Here is an 18,129-nt window from a genome sequence, read left to right as displayed (position 1 = left end):
TTTTCATCAATGCAAAATTTCTTCTGATCTAAAATAATTATGACAAAGCTACACACAGTAAAGCTTCATTAAGACTTAAAATAGTCAAAGCTAGAAGAGATTCTATCCACAGAAATATAATATGAACCAAATATGTAATTTTATGTGTTCTAAATAGCCACATTTAAAAGGTAAAAAGAAATAGGGAAATTAATTTTAATAGTATTTTATTTAATTATATACCCAATATATCCAAAACACTTTTTCAACATATAGCAGAGGGCTGGGCATATAAAACAGTGGTAGAGCACTTGCCTAGAATGTGTGAGTCCCTCAGTTCAATCCCCAGTGCCACAAAATCAACGTATAATCAACAATCAACATATAATCCAAATTTTAAACTATTGAGATCCTTTATTAAATCAAAACCACTAAAAATATTTTATAGTTAATAATGTTTATGAGTGATTATTTCTTGCTTTTTATTTGTATTTTCTGTCTCTACAATGAAATTGGACCATGCTCATATACTGTCTGGGATCAAGACCCCAACACACCACAATATTCCCAAATAATAATCCTGTGTCTGTAAACCTATAGCTTATCAATAAATTGTGGCTATCAATATAAACTTTGAGGGGTTTTCTTTAAAGACTCAATCACGAAAGTATATTGCACAATCTGGCACACAGTAAGTAATCAATAAGTGATAGAAAAATAGTATGAACAAAAATATTAGCTAAGTAAAAAATTTATTTTGGAAAAGGATTGGTCTATTATAGACCAGAAATAAAGAAAAAAATACCCTGGATCCTTTGCCACAGAAAGTCTAAGAAGCATTGTACACCTTGCAAGTGGAAGCTCTTGCCTTGCAAACAGAAGCTCTAAGTTCCCCAAGATCCTGTCATAACTCAGGGCAGCACTGTGAGCAGATATCACCCTTACCCTCGAGTGAGATAAGATCACCTCTCCTCTACCTTTGTGTAAGATCTCCCATTCCTCTCAGTTTCATACTATGTAGCTGTACTACTTTCTGTTCTTTTTCATCACTGCCAGTACCCATTTCCCCATTAAATCCCCCTTTACCACTGAAGAACCTACTCACAGATTCATTTTACCCTAAGTCCTGCCAATATACTATGTGGTATCAGCATCAACATGGAGGCCCAACATCCTGGGCTCTTAGTTCTTTGATTTTCTCATCTTCCAACACTATTAACTCCACTCCTATTTCAGCTACCAACTTTCATGGCCACCCCCAGATATTGTCAACAAAGAGCAATTGCTTCATCTCTGGAATATGAAATTTATACATCACTCTCTCTGACCACAAGTATATACTTCCAGCACTCACTCACTACACCTTGCTTTGTCCTTAGAATATCTTGATCCTTCTACTTTTCACCTATTCACCTCTTCTCAACTTTGTTCTATTTTCCTATCTAGCTTAGACTCCATAGCTGGGTATGGTGGGGATCACCTGCAACCATAACCTAATCAGGAGGCTGGGGCAGGAGTATCAAATTCAAGGCCAGTCTGGGCAACTTAGCAAGACTCTATTTTCAAAATAAAATTAAAAAGCTGTGAGCAGATACTGTGACACTAAGGAGGCTGAGGCAAGAGGATCACAAGTTCGAGGACAGACTCAACAACTTAGCAAGATCCTCAGAAACTTAGAAAGACGATGTCTCAAAATAGAAAATAAAAAAGAACCAGGGATGTGGCTCAGTGATAAAGCATCCCAGGTTCAATTTCCAATACCAAAATGGAGTGGGGACACTGGGGATGTAGCTCAGTGCTTGCCTAGCATGATCAAGGCCCTGGGTTTGATCCCAAGTTTTGGGAAAAGAAAGAAAGAAAAAGATCCACTATTCCTCCCTCCAGCATTCTCTTACAGATATCCTCACTTGCCCAACTGCCTTCCACCCCATGTAAACTCCAACCATGGCTCAATCCAACTACATAAAATTGTACCACTGGATGTGGCTAGAAAGAAATCACACATTGTATTGGGGGCACGTTAAGTTTACACTGTCCAAAATAATCCTCCAAAAATTCCCTACTCAGCTCTTCCCCATGATCCACAGTGGATTTCAAATCTCTGATCTACTACTTCCCTCTTCTTTCTCAGCAAATAACCTTGCTTCCTACTTCTTAGAGAAAATGAAGTAATCAGATAGAAACTATCTAATCTTCCCACCACCAAATCTACCTCCTTATAAATCCATCTTTTCCTCCTCCTACAATGAAAGTACCCCTTTCTTTCCTTCTAAAGCCAGTGCTTAAATCCAGGTTACATCTTTTCTTACATTTTCAATCAATTATTCCTTCTTTCTGCAGTATCTGCAACTTCTTCCTCTTTACCTCTTTCAAAACAGCATTTAAACAAACCCATTGATCTTTGCAAACAAAAAGATAAGACCCATCTATGCACTTTCCTTTCCTCACTGCTATCTGATCCTCTCTAACTCTTCTCATCCAAACCTATATATTTCATAATTACCCTTTTTTTGAATAGGTTATAGTTGTACATGGTACAATCTTCAAAAGGCACAGTAGTATATATAGTAGAAAGTTTCCCTATCACTCATAGTTGCTCAATAATAACCAGAGGTGTTCTACCAGATTCAAAATGATGAAAATTATTTTTAGGGTTGCAATATTTACTTTCTCATTGCCTGCTATATAGGGTGACTGTAGTTCCCAGCTTCTTTAAAACAGATCTCACCAATGACCCTAATCTCTTCATTAATATATGCATTAAGCACTTATCTCCTTTATCTCACTTGACTTCTTGGCACCATTTCCATACTTCAAGCCCTGCACTCTCTCCATTGATAAGATTTCTACCCCTGACTTTCATAACACCCCATGGGAATGCTGATGCCTATTCCTTTAGCTAATGTTTAATGAGATAATATTTAATGAATATCTACTAGGCCATGGTTTAGGGGCTGGTAAGACAAAGATACAAAACAGGCATATAAAAATCCCTGCCCTCATAGAGCTGACATTCTTGCAGGGAATGCAAACAAGAAACAAGATAAACCAATACAATCAATCAGTGATGTGTATTGTAATTAGATAGTGAGAAGAGCCAAATAGAAAAATTAAAGCAGGAAAGAGAATATATGTGTGTACATCAGTTGAGTATGCTTGGGATAAGAAGTGCTTCAGATTTTCAAGTTTTTCAGATTTTGGAACATTTGCATACATACACACACACACACACACACACACACACACACACACACACACTGCCTTGTTTTGTATCTTTGTCTTACCAGGCCCTGAACCATGGCCTGGCAGATATTCATTAAATGTTATCTCATTAAACATTAGCTAAGGAATAGGCACCAGGGTACCCATGGGTTGCCCATGTATATGTGTATATTCTTAACTATTTGAGTACCTGTAACATGAAAATCTAAATTTCAGAGTACTTCAGATATCAGATTAGGGATGTCCAACCTGTGTATACAAGTTCACACACAAACACACACACACACACACACACACACACACACAATGGGGGTGAGGAAAAAAATGATTGTGGTGGTGAAATAATAGGTTAGGGAAATCAGGGAAAGAATAACCAAATGAGTTTTGAATAAAGACCTCAAGACAATAAGAGAGCAGACCATATGGATATGTGGGAAGAATACCCCAATTAGAATAGCATGCCTAGAATATTCAAACAACAGAAAGGAGGAATGTTGCTCTGGAATAGAGAGTGAGGAAGATAGTAACAGTTCAGGAAAGAAATAAGCTCATATAGTAGAGTTTTGTAGGACACTGTTAAGGACTTTGGCTTTTCCCGAGTAAAAAACTAGGGAGTCATAGGAGGATTGTGAACAGGGATATAATATAGTCATATTTGTCTCTATCTGTTCCTTCTGTTTCCTAGTGAACTTTTTCTCTTGTCTAGTCTATAAATACTGCCTAGACACTAGTTCCTCACTTTCCCTCACTGATCTCACTCTCAGGTCCATGTGTCCTGTATACACTTAGAACTCAACACCAGGTATTTCAGCTGAGATTCATAATCTTCCTCCAAATTCCTAATGAGTATTTCTACTTGATAGCCCATTTATATACTTAAAATTCAACATGAAAACTACATTTCTCCTCCTGTCAGCCCCTAAACCTTCACTTTCTCCCTTTCTCTTTCTCTCTCTCTCTTTCTCTCTCTCTCTCTCTCTCTCTCTCTCTCTCTCTCTCTCTCTCTCTCTCTCTCTCTCTCTCTCTCTCTCTCTCTCTCTCTTTCCCTACTTCAACAAATGGTACCATAACTTCACCAGACACTTAAGCCAGGAAACCTGGCAGCCATCATTGACTTGCCTCTCATCCCTTCCCTTCACTATATTCTGAAGTAGATATCTAGCATCTACTTAAGAATTCAGTCTTGCCAGGTGCTGTGGCACATGCCTGTAATCCCAGCAGCTCAGGCGGATGAGGTAGGAAGATCATAAGTTCAAAGCCAGGCTCAGCAAAAGCGAGGCACTAAGCAACTCAGTGAGACCCTGTCTCTAAATAAAATACAAAACAGGGCTGAGAATGTGGCTCAGTGGTTGAATGCCCCCGAGTTCAATCCCCAGTACCCCCCAACAAAAAAAAAGAAATCAGTCTTTAGAGACAGACCACCTGTGGTTCTTTGTCTTTTGTTGGGACTTTCCATTTTTGTTTTTTTATATGTAATGCCAGGGATTAAATCCAGGGCCTCACCCATGCTAGGCAAGGGCTCTACCACTGAGCTATATTCCTAGCACTTCAACTATATTTAAATCCTGGCTATGCACTGGGGACATGGTAGCACAAGACTATGATCCCAGAAACTTGGGAGGCTGAGGCAGGAGGATCGCAAAATGAATGCCAGTCTCAGCAATTTAGCAAGAGCCTGTCTCAAAATAAAAAATAAAAAGGACTGGTGATATAGCTCAGTGGTAGAGTGCCCCAGGGTTCAATCCCAAGTAACGTGGAAAAAATAAAATAAAATTCTGGGAATGCTGCTTACTAGCTTTATATTTAACCCCTCTGTGCTTCAGTTTCCTCATCCTTCAATTATCTAAAGTAAATGAGCTGTTAGGCATGGTGGTGCATGCCTATAATGGCAGTGATTTAGGAGGCTGAGGCAGAAGGATCTCAAATTCCAGGCCAGAGTCAGCAACTTAATGAGACCCTGTCTCAAAATAAAAAATAAAAAGGGCTGGGGACGTGACTTAGTAGTAAAGTACCCCTGGGTTAAATGCCCAGTACCCAAAATATAAATAAGTAAGTAAATAAATAAACATAAAGTGTTTAAAATAGTGTCTGAATAAATGTTCTAAATTTCTAGCACATGCTCCACTGTCTCACCACACACAAAACAAATTCAAAAGTAAAATTATTAAGAATTTCAGAACAATGTCAGAGCAATAATCTCAGGTGTGGGGCCTCATGTGATTACAGTAATCATATGCACATGAATCCATCCTGACCTTAAAAAGCAGGCTGGGGATGTCAGTGGTAGAACACTTGCCAGCATGGATGAAGCCTTGAGTTCTATCCCTAGCACCTCAAAACAAGAAAACTAAAAACAAAAAGCCAGCTGAACTCTCTGTATTATGTTCTTTCTTATCTCTGGGCTTCATCACACATGGCTCCCTCTACCTGGACCATTCCCATTCTTCTTCCCTCCTGCTGTGGCATCCCCCACCTACACACACACACTCTTATCCCTATTTCAGTCCTCACCATACTGACCTGCAACTGCTCACTTAGTTGCTGTCTGCCCTTACTACATTAACTAGACTATATATTCTGACCAACAAAGTCCTTGCCTTCTCCATTTTGCTGTCTTACTCAACATTCACTGACCTAAGTAACTCCTGAGATCAGGAAGACAGATGAAAATTGGGTTTCTGGGGGCTGGAGTTGTGGCTCTGTGGTAGAGTGCTTGCCTAGCATGCATGAGGCACAGAGTTCGATTCTCAGCACCACAATTAAATAAATAAAGGTCCATCAATAACTAATAAAAATATTTAAGAGAAAGAAAATTGGATTTCTGGTTGCACTGTCTTAATAATTACCACCTGAAACCCAGAATGGTCAGTACTCTTTTGTTTTCATTGGCTTCCATAATGAAGAGGATAATTATTATAGGTCCAGTTCTTGAAACTAAGATGAATTATCCCCAACATGTCCTGCAGAGCCTGGCACATGACAGGCACTCAATAAATATTTATTAAATAAATGAATACATAAATGAACAGATATTCATTATACACAGGATACGGCCCTCATGGAGTGGATGTTCTAGAAGGAGAGACAAACAGGTGGTGCCAGAATAGTTTCTTAAGTGCTAAAATAATAAAGCAAGGTAACAGGACAGTGAGTGAATGAGTAAATTTGAAGCCTACACAAAAGGAACTGAGAAAAAAACTGAGCTATAAACTTAATATATATTATTATATTCAATCTCCACAATGTCAGGGCATTCAATAAAGTATTCAGAGACATAAAACACAGAGGTTAAAAATACAGACTTGAAAACCAAACTGTCTGGATTTGAATCTCACCTTTGCCCCTTACTACCTGTAAGTAGGCATTATATAATTTTTTCTGTGCCTGTTTTTGAATCTGTGAAATTGAAGTATTCACCTTATAGGGTTGTTATGAGGATTCAATAAGCTAAAATAGATAACATATTTAAGAGTACCTGACACATGATAAATAATAGCTATCATCACCATCAATATTATCATAATTTAACAGATGGGCAATATGAGTCCAAGTAGTTAAGCAAATTGCTGGCAACTAAAAAAAATATAGCTGGGTGTGGTGGCATACCTCTGTAATCCCAGTGGCTTGGGAGGCTGAGGCAGGAGGATGTTGAGTGCAAAGCCAGCCTCAGCAAAAGCAACTCAATGAGACCCTGTCACTAAATAAAATACAAAATAGGGTTGGGGGGTGTGGCTCAGTGGTTCAGTGCCCCTGAGTTTAATTCCTGGTATCTCCCCTCAAAAAATAAAAAAAAATAAATTTAAAAACTAGTAAGTGCTTTTTGGTGACAAGATCCAGTCCTTCGAGAAAACAATCCAGTCCTGCCAAGGACATCAGATTTCACTGTCCTTTTCAGCTTCTTCAGTACTTACCTTCAATAAAATATTTGATGCCCCCCCCCCAACAAAACTAGCAAATAGCAGAACAGGACAAAATTTCAGGTATTCATGACTTCATATACCACTAAACATGTAACTAGAATATAATGTGGGTCATTAATAGAGCCAAATGCTCCAAGAACAGACAAGTGGGCACTCAATTCTTTCAGCATTATGGAACTGAGTGGGAGCTGAAGGTTGGAGATGACTGAGAGGTTACAAGGTTTGCTCAAGAGCCTGTCTGGCTGATCCGCTCAATCTCTGCTCTCTGAAAGTACTCAAGGAGTCAGGTCCTGTTACTCCTGTGCCCTAGAAAGTATATCTTCATTCATGAATAAGGTGGGAAAGCAATATATTTTACCTTCCTTCATTCAAAACATAACAGAAAAATTCAAGTCAATCTCTGGTTTCCTAAAACCACATTGACCATACAAAACACAATTGTAAAACCAGAAGACGAGGCATCTACCATTCTCATCAGTGGTTCCCCAGGCCTCCAGACACAGAGGACCTGAAGGGGTGCAAGATGCACTGAACAAGTTTCCAGGGCACTCCTTTGTCTATCCAGTTGAGACACATTAGTCCGCCATATATCAGGCTTCACTAAATTCTGAGTGCACCAAAAGAATAACTTCACATGAACTGACATGCACACAAAATAGGCTGTTATCTTTATCTCTCTCTCTCTCTCTAAAAAAACAACCCTCTTGTAACTGCTGCATTTCTGTTCCCCTTTATAACAAAACTCCTCAAAAAGCAGTCATCCTTGACTTCTTTCTTTCAAATTCTCAATCTTATCTGCCAGCAAATCCTGTATGAATATGTATTCAAAAATATAACTACTTTTCATCATCATGGAGTATGGTCTAAGACAGCATTGTCTAACCAGACTAGTGTTTCCTCAAATTTTAGGAACATCAGAAACACATGGAGGGGTTATTTAAACATAGATTCCGGGGTGAGGGGGTCTTGGGTTGTGGCTCAAGTGGTAGAGTACTTGCCTAGCATGTGTGAGGCACTGGGTTCAATCCTCAGCACCACATAAAATAAAGACATTGTATCCACCTAAAACTAAAAAATAAATACTTAAAAAAAAAACATAGATTCCCAGGCCCCATCCCTAGAGATTTGATTCAGCAGGTCTGAGGTGGGTTTGTTTTTTTTTTTTTAAACTTTTTAAAAATATTTTATTTTTTAGTTGTAGTTGGACACAACACCTTTATTTCACTTACTTATTTTTATGTGGCACTGAGGATTGAACCCAGGGTCTCGCATGTGCGAGGTGAGCACTCTACTGCTGAGCCACAACCCCAGCCCTGTGGTGGGTCTTATAAATGTGAATTTCTAACAAGTTCCCAAGTGATGCCCATACTGTTAGTCCAAGAACCACACTTTGGGAAATAATGATTGACAGTAACCCCCAATTTTTCCCTGCTTCTACACTTGCTCCTCATCTTGAGTCTGTTCTCATAAAAGTCAAAGCCTAAATCAGATCTCAGGTCTCCTTTACTCAAAACCTTTCTGTGGCTCCCATCCCTTCCAGAGTAAAAATCCAAAACCTTCCAACAGTCCATAGGGCTTATATCTGTGGTTCTTAAATTTAAGCATGCATCAGAATCATCTGAAAAGCTCTCAAACAACAGGCTCCTGGGTCCCACCCCCAAAGTTTCTGATTCAGTAAATCTGAGGTAGTATGCAAGAATTGGCCTAACCAGTTCCCAGGTAATGCTGATCCTGCTCATCTAGGGACCACACTTGGAGAATCACTGCCCTTTGTGATCTACACCCCAATCCCCACCCTTAAATTCAACTTCTACTACTCTCCCCTCACTCATTCTGCTCCTATAGCATTGGCCTCTTGGCTGTGACTGAAATGATAACATGACAGACCTGCTCTCCACTCAAATCTTTTATTTTCTGTACCTGGAACATTCTTCCTGGACTTATCAGCATGGTTTCTTTTCTCAATTTCCTGCAGGCATCTGCTCATATGTAACTATCCATAATCACCCTAGGTAAAATAACCAGGCCTCCAGTCCTGAGGGTGGCCATCCCTCTTCTGCTCACCTACTATTCTTTTATCTATACCATTTATCATCACTTGACACAAGACATACTTAGCTGTTAGTTCCCTGTTCCGCATCCATTGCTGTATCCATTCACACAGTGTCTAGAACAATGCCCAGCATTATGTATTGAATGAATACATAAATGAGTGAATAAATGGCCAGGCACTGTGGTGCACGCCTGTAATCCCAGTGGCTCAGGAGGCTGAGGCAGGAGGATCACGAGTTAGGACAAAGCCAGCCACAGCAATGGCAACACACTAAGTAACTCAGTGAGACCCTGTCTATAAATAAAATACAAAATAGGGCTGAGGATGTGGCTCAGTGGTTGAGTACCTCTGAGTTCAATTCCAGTATCCTCCCAGCAAAAAAAAAAAAAAAAAAAATAGTGAGTAAATGAATCATTCCATCTAATTTCCTAGCCTGATTATCTAGAAGTCACAGCCTATATCTTAATTTATCTCTGTCTTCCATAGTTCTTAGCTTACCCCTTAGCAAATATATTGTATCTATTCAATAAATATTTATTGTATGAATCATCCAAGTGACAGGTGAAATTGAGAATCTACTATGCCAAGGACTGTGAAAGATGTTTTCTGGACTTTGTTAAACCTCACAGCAGCCATATAAAATTAAGATTACCCATGTTTTAAAGCTAAGAAAATGGAAGCACAGAGATGTGAAACAATGTGCCCAAAGTCACAGAACTAGAAAATGGGTGAGCTGGGATTATAGGACAGGTTTCACTGACTCCCAGGCCACTGGCCTGTTTCAAACTGGATTCTCATTTAGCTGCTATAACTTAGTCCTGACCATCCATGATGCCTATCAGATTTTCCACGTATCCTGATTTTCTATGGTGCCCTCCCCCTCAGGGATGCTGACCACCCAGGCTTTGGTACATGTTCACCACCAGAAACATTCCAGGTGGGTTGAACCAAAAATTATAACACCCCAGTGATTAAGGAACAGTTCTGTATATTGATTGTGGTGGTTACCTTCTGAATCTACAAATGTGATAAAATTGTGTAGAACTAAATATGCATACACAGATGAGTGCATGCAAAACTGGTGAGATTGGAATAGGATTAATGGATTGTGCCAATCTGAGTTTCCTGGTTTTGATACTGTACTAGAGTAGGACAAAATGTTACCATGGGGGAAACTAGGTGAAGGATACACAGGAACACCCCCACATATTTTTTTTTTTTTTTAGTTTCTGGTGAATCTATAATGACTTTAAATTTTTCTTTTAAAAATTAAATCACTCCAAGACACATCTCTATGAATCCCACAGGGGAAAAAAAAAACTATCCTTTTGACATTTCTAACTCCACATCCTACAGAACATTCTCTAAGGTAGGAATTCTGCAGACTAGGCATTACATCTAGAAAGCCCTAAATATGAATGCTGGGACTTTACTTTGTTACACATTCCTAAAGCTTCAGCTTATCCTTCTGCTGCTTCAAAAATAATGGTATATACTTTAACTTGATTTTACTTGGAACAAAAATGTGGAGTATGTATAAATTTTTAAACCCTGATTTTTCCCTACCTTCCACAATTTCTAATAACTGAAGAGTACTATACTATATCCTATAGCAAGAGTCCATGAGATCCAGGTTTGATCCCCCGCTCGTACTTCTCCACAGGTGTGGCTGTATACTGGACCGGTAGTCAGTGACGGGTAAGATCCAATGACAATGGTATCAACCTAAGACAGAAGGCTGACGCCTTGAGGTCAACTCATCCGATAACGGGTAAGGACCATATGTACTATTGGACAACCTAAGGCAGGCACGGTCCCTAAGCCACATGCTTGTTGTTTAAACAGAGAGGGGGAGATGTTGAGAGCCACAGCCGAAGGGGCCCCAGCAAACTTCCAGCTGCCAGCAAACTTTCAGCTGCCGGCTGATGATTGGCTCACAGCGGCCCCAGCAACATCTAGCTGATTGGCTCCTCTGTGGTGATGCTCATTGGAAATGCTCATTAAGCTGTTTCCCTGCCCTTTCAGACTGCCAGCTGATGATTGGCTCACAGCGGCCCCAGCAACATCTAGCTGATTGGCTCCTCTGCGGTGATGCTCATTGGGCTGTTTCCCTGCCCTTTCAGACCACGGAGCTGCTCATTGGGGGACTTCTTTGGCTCCGCCCACACAACCCAGCCAATCGGCCTCAAGAGCAGGAGGATTGTGGGTGGTGAGAGAGGCTTGTGGAAAGCCGGTGGTGGCATTTGGGCTCTGAGGGTTTTTCCTGAGGAGCTGTTTTGCTTGGCATTTGTAGTTCTAAAAATAAAGTTAGTTTCTTTTGACAAGTGGCTCCTGAATTGTGCCCAGCCAGACTGCGGCATTTGGTGGCTCGCACGGGGAGCAACTGAGGGTAAGTAAACTGCTCGCCCCTGAGGGCAGGGCAAGAGGATGGGTAGCCATTTTAAGATTCATCTTTTGTTTTGCTTCATTTTTGTTTTAAGTTGCCTGTCCCTGGAGAAGAGTGAGATGGAAGAAAAACCACTCACATCTGAGGAAAAACTATTTACGTCTGAGGAACAGATAGGGAGAAAGGACGGATGCATATGTCAGGAGGATAGAAAGGCTATAATGATTTTGTGTTGTTCCATTTTTATTTCATTCTGTCTCAGTTTTGTTTGGCGTCATCTAGTTGGGTTGTATTATAGTAGAAATACGGGATCAGAAAGAGTGTTAAGTAAATTGTTAGAGGAAGGAGGCATCCCAGTAAAATCAAGAGCAGTCAGGGCATACGTTGATACAATATAAAAATGTAGCCCATGGCTTTTTAAGGAGGAGTTGTTAAATATATCACAATGGAACCATCATGGTGAAGATTTAAAAAGAATAGAAAAGAACAACCCAGGGACTCTGCCAGTTGGCACATTGCCATTGTGGACATTCGTATCTTGTTTGCTTAGTCCAAAGCCTTCAGTTCAGACAATGGTAAAGGAAGGAGAAGACATTGATTCAAGTAAAAGAGAAGGTCTCTCAAGTTAGTCAGACAGAGGAAAAGATTCAAGTAAAAGAGAAGGTCTCTCAAGTTAGTCAGACAGAGGAAAAGATTCAAGTAAAAGAGAAGGTCTCTCGAACTAGTCAGACAGAGGAAGAAAGTTTAGAGCAGAAAAAGCCATCAGGGGAAAAGTTACAACAGGAGACTGCTACTAACACCTTTCTATCAGAGGGCGTAAGTGTCCAACCAACAGCACCACCTCTACAGGAGACTGCTACTAACAGCATTCTATCACTAGAGGGCATAAGTGTCCAATCAACAGCACCACCTCCATATGCTGGGAGGCTCCCAACCCCCGCAGTTGAGAGTTGGGATCCTGAGACAGGATCTCAAGTATTAACATGCCCTGTATTTGCGGTAGGAGGGCAGCGAATTCACCATGTTTTAAATTTCAAAACAGTGAAGCAGCTAAAAGAGGCTGTAACAACCTATGGTCCTCAAGCACCCTTCACTGTAAGCTTGGTCGAATCCATTAACAACTTGAACATGACGCCAGCAGATTGGGCTAATATGTGTAAAGCTGTGCTAAATGGAGGTCAATACCTGTTATGGAAGGTTGCCAATGAGGAATTTTGCAAGGAGACGGCTAGGCGAAATGCAGCAGCTGGTTATCCTCAGAGAAATCTAGATATGTTGTTAGGAAAGGGACCTTATGAGGATCAGCAGCAACAAATTGCATATGATCCTGGTGTATACCCACAAATTGGTGTAGAGGCGATTAGGGCATGGAAGACTTTACAAGGACATGGAGGTTTACAAGGTCAATTATCTAAGGTAAAACAAGGAGCTAATGAACCTTATGCTGAATTTGTAGATAGGCTTATTCAAACAGCTACCAGAGTTTTGGGGAATACAGAACAAGCAATGCCATTAATAAAACAACTGGCTTATGACCAAGCAAATCGTTGGTGCAGAGATATCATTAGACCATGGAAACATGAAGATTTAAACACATATATTAAATTATGTAGAGACATTAATGAACAAGAGCAAGTTGTGGCAGCTGCAGTAAAACAGGCTTTAGATGCCAGAGACATTAATGAACAAGGGCAAATTGTGGCAGCTGCAGTAAAACAGGCTTTAGATGCCAGGCCAAGAACATGCTACAATTGTGAACAAACAGGACATTTTAAAAGGAATTGCCCCATAGGAGGAGGGTTTAACAAAACTAGATATCAAAGGAGTAGAATACCGGGTATTTACCCACAATGCCGTAGAGGGAGACATTGGGCTAATGAATGCCGCTCTCAAACCACCATAGAGGATACTCCATTATCAAAAAACGAACAAGGACCAGGTGTTTATCCACAATATCATGGAGAAAGGCATCAGGCTCCAGTGTGCCGCAGTCTGGCTGGGCACAATTCAGGAGCCACTTGTCAAAAGAAACTAACTTTATTTTTAGAACTACACACGCCAAACAAAACAGCTCCTCAGGAAAAAACGCTCAGAGCCCAACTGCCACCACCGGCTTCCCACAAGCCTCTCACCCCAACACCAGCCTCTCCACCTCCCACAATCCTCCTGCTCTTGAGGCCAATTGGCTGGGTCGTGTGGGGGGAGCCAAAGAAGTCCTCCAATGAGCAGCTCCGTGGTCCGAAAGGGCAGGGAAACAGCCCAATGAGCATCACTGCAGAGGAGCCAATCAGCTAGATGTTGCTGGGGCTGCTGTGAGCAATCATCAGCTGGCAGTCTGAAAGTTTGCTGGTAGCTCGAAGTTTGCTGGGGCCCCTTTGGCTGTGGCTCTCAACACCAGTGCCAAAAAATGGACAGGGGGGCCCAATGCTCCAGGGCCCAAAACCACAAATATACGGAGCACTGGAGGAACCCAGCAACCCCATCAGGGTAGTGCCCAGGACACATTTTCCATCAGATCCCTCACCAGACAAACCAGAGGGAACGCAGGGTTGGACATCTGCGCCTCCGCCAGATCAGTACTAACTCCAGAGATGGGAGTTCAAATCATTCCCACAGGGGTGAAAGGACCTCTTCCCAAAGGAACAGTAGGCTTATTATTGGGACGCAGCTCTTCTACTCTAAAAGGACTTATGATTAAGTCCTGGGGTAATTGATCCCGATTATGAAGGTGAAATAAAAATTATAGCCAGTTCTCCAAAGGGTATATCAGTAATTTCACCAGGAGATAGAATAGCACAGTTACTAATAATACCAAGCCTACATGATAAATTTTCCAGTCGTGCTGTACAAAGAGGTTCCAAGGGATTAGGCTCCACAGGTGTGGACTGGGCTATGCTTTCTTTAAATTTAGATTCTCGCCCCATGCTAAAACTAAATATTCAAGGACATGAATTTAATGGGCTACTGGATACAGGTGCAGACCTTAGCATCATCTCTCGTCAAGAATGGCCAAGACATTGGCCATTACAACAAGCCACTCAAACGCTTTGAGGCCTAGGAGTAGCAACTAATCCCCATAGAAGTGCAATGGTATTAGACTGGAAGGATCCTGAAGGATGTGAAGGAACTATACAGCCGTATGTATTGGATCATCTTCCCGTAAATTTATGGGGAAGAGATGTCCTAGATCAATTAGGTCTGACATTAACAAATAACATCAACCAAAATGCACCCACTATTATGACTAGACAAGGTTTTAGGAAAGGAAAAAGATTAGAAAAACAAGAACAAGGTATAGCAGCACCAATACAACTAGATCAAGGAACAGACAGACATGGGTTGGATTTTCAGAAAGGGCCACTGAGACAATAAAAATTACTTGGAAATCAGAAAGACCAGTTGGGTTCCTCAGTGGCCCCTGACTAAAGAAAAGATAAAAGCAGCCCATGACCTGGTCAAACAACAATTAGCGGAAGGACATATACAAGCTTTTGTATCTCCCCATAATACTCCCATTTTTGTCATCAAAAAGAAATCTGGTAAATGGAGATTATTGCAATATTTAAGAGCCATTAATAATGAGATGGTTATTATGGGACCTGTTCAATTGGGGATTCCTCAATTGTCTGCTTTGCCAAAAACTTGGTATGTTTTAGTTATAGATATTAAAGATTGTTTTTTTTTTCAATTCCAATTCATCCTGAGGATAGTCCACGTTTTGCATTTACTATCCCTACACTGAATCATGAAGGTCCTGATCAGAGATATGAATGGAAAGTACTCCCTCAAGGGATGGCTAACAGCCCAACTATGTGTCAAATTTATGTTAACAAAGTAATCCAGCAACACAGAAATCAAAATCCTGAACTACAAATATTTCACTATATGGATGATGTATTATTAGCACACAAAGCTAAAAACACATTGTTAGAATGTTATGCCACACTTACAAACTTATTAAAAAATTATAATCTAGAGATAGCAATAGATAAAGTACAATTAAATTTTCCAATTAATTATTTAGGAGTTCTATTATCCTCAACCATGGTCCGTCCACCAAAAATTCAAATACGAGTAGATCAACTCAAAATCACTTAACGACTTTCAAAAGTTATTAGGAGACATAAATTGGATAAGGCCTTATCTAGGTATACCAACAGGAGAGTTGGGACCTTTATTTGATATCCTAAAAGGTCCATCAGATCCAAATTCACCCCGAATGTTAACGCCTGAAGCAAGAAAGGCATTAAAAATCATTGAAACATATATGGAAAATATGCATTTGGATAGAATTGATATAAGTTTGCCTTTATTATTTATTGTACTACCTAGAAAAAATATTCCTACAGGAGTATTTTGGCAAGAAGGTCCATTATTATGGATACATTTATCTTATTCTCCTAACACTATTCTTACTAGGTATCCTGAGGCTGTAGGACAATTAATACTCAAAGGAATAAAAGCAGCAAAGGGAGTGTTTGGAATTTCTCCCAATAAAATTATTACTCCATATACTATGAATCAAATTGATGAGTTAGCTAATGAGTTAAATATTTGGGCAATAATCATGTGCAAATCTAATGTTTCATTTGATAACCACTTACCATCTAATCCTTTATTGTCTTTTTGGTCATCGCATCCTGTAATTTTTCCAAAAATGACAAGAAAAACACCTATCATGAATGCTCCAAATATATTCACTGATAGGTCATATAATGGTACAGCAGCAATAGTTACACCTGATCAAACTTTTACATTTTTAGTACCCAAACAATCAGCTCAAAAGGTAGAGCTTAATGCAGTATTACAAGCTTTTGTGATGTTTAAAGATTCTGTATTTAATTTATTTTCCGATAGTCAGTATATAGTTAATGCTATAGTATCCCTTGAAGATGCTGGTAGGATTTCCCCTTCCTCTACTGTTTTCTCTTTGCTTTCCACTATACAAAGTCTAATCTGGGAAAGAAAAGATCCGTTCTTTATAGGACATATCAGGGCACATACAGGATTGCCTGGAGCCCTTAGTTTGGGCAATGATTTAGCAGATAAAACTACACATGACATACATATTTTCTCTACACTAGAAGAAGCTATAAATTTTCATAAAAGGTTCCATGTCAATGCTAATACTTTACAAAAGCGTTTTAAAATAACTAAGGAATAAGCTAGACAAATAATAAAACAATGTCAAAATTGTGTTACATTTTTACCACAAGTTAATCTTGGAGTCAATCCTAGAGGACTGATACCTAACCATATTTGGCAGATGGACGTCACACACTTGCCAGAATTTGGAAAATTAAAATATTTGCATGTTACAGTTGATACTTCTTCTGGATTTTTGATGGGCTCCCTTCATGCTGGAGAAAAAACTAAAGATGTTACAGCTCATTGCTTACAAAATTTTGCCATTGTGGGCGTTCCAAAACAGTTAAAAACAGATAATGCCCCTGGTTATACTTCTACCTCTTAAAAGAGGTAGAATTTTGCTCATCATTTGGCATTACTCATATAACAGGAATCCCATACAAGCCACAGGGACAAGGCATAGTTGAAAGAGCTCATCAAACTATTAAAATGTACTTATTAAAGCAAAAAGACGGAATTGGAAAGGGGTATATATTCCCCAAAGATAAACTTAAAATAACCCTTTTTACTCTAAACTTTTTAAATTTGGATTCATCAGGACTTAGTGCTGCGGAAAGGCATATGTGTCCAAAAGGTACTTTGGAAAGATATTCTAACAGGACAATGGAAAGGTCCTGACCCAGTAATTGTCTGGAGTCGGGGGTCTGTTTGTGTGTTTCCACAGGAAGAACAGCAGCCGATTTGGATTCTGGAGAGATTAACTAAAGTGCTGACCCAGTGATTGTCTGGAGTCGGGGGCCTGTTTGTGTGTTTCCACAGGGAGAACAGCAGCCAATTTGGATTCCAGAGAGATTAACTAAAGCAATTTCTACAGACCAAAAAGAAGATGATTTGGCTCAAATCCATAACAGCTGATATCCAAAACTCCAGTTTGGCTATTCTTACATCTGCAACAGAACCAGGATGCTTTTTTCAATATCTATTTTATTATTGCCCTTTCCCATATCATGAAGTTCTATTTTGTTTTTTGAGCTCATACAGACCTAGGTTAATGTTTTGTGATCAGTTCTATTTTTTGACTATAGAGGTTTTAAACATTGCAATGGATATTTCACCTGTAAAAAGTTATAAGGCCTTTACTATTATGTTATGTATTGTATGTATTATATTATGTGTGCACACTTGTGTTTTGTGTTATATGTTTGAATGTATGTATGTCCATATATCATATATGATGAACGCTCACGAAAAAATGGATCCAAATATTTTTTTTTATTCACGTGATTTAAATGGCTTAATTTAAATTGGGTAAACAACTCTTAAGGATTGTTTTAATATGTCAACAAAAAAGGAGGTTAACAGATCTGTTTGTTTACTTTCACCTTTCCTTTTCATTATATTTAATAATTCTCTTCAAGATAATGTAAATTGTTAAGAAAATTGTTTTCTTCTAGTGCCTTCTGGAATGATACATAATTTTT

General features: G+C 39.5%; 1 protein-coding gene across 2 annotated transcripts in view; it reads right to left on the bottom strand.

Annotated features, from left to right (window-relative positions):
• Positions 1-18,129, bottom strand: part of Phf8 (PHD finger protein 8) — a 151,369-nt gene that overhangs the window by 120,228 nt on the left and 13,012 nt on the right. The gene's annotated exons all lie outside the window — the stretch shown is intronic.

Source organism: Urocitellus parryii, chromosome X (genome assembly GCF_045843805.1).
Source record: "Urocitellus parryii isolate mUroPar1 chromosome X, mUroPar1.hap1, whole genome shotgun sequence".
Taxonomy (NCBI): Eukaryota; Metazoa; Chordata; class Mammalia; order Rodentia; family Sciuridae; genus Urocitellus; species Urocitellus parryii.
The sequence above is the reverse complement of the archived record's forward strand: the minus strand, read 5'-3'. Positions and strand labels throughout refer to the sequence as shown.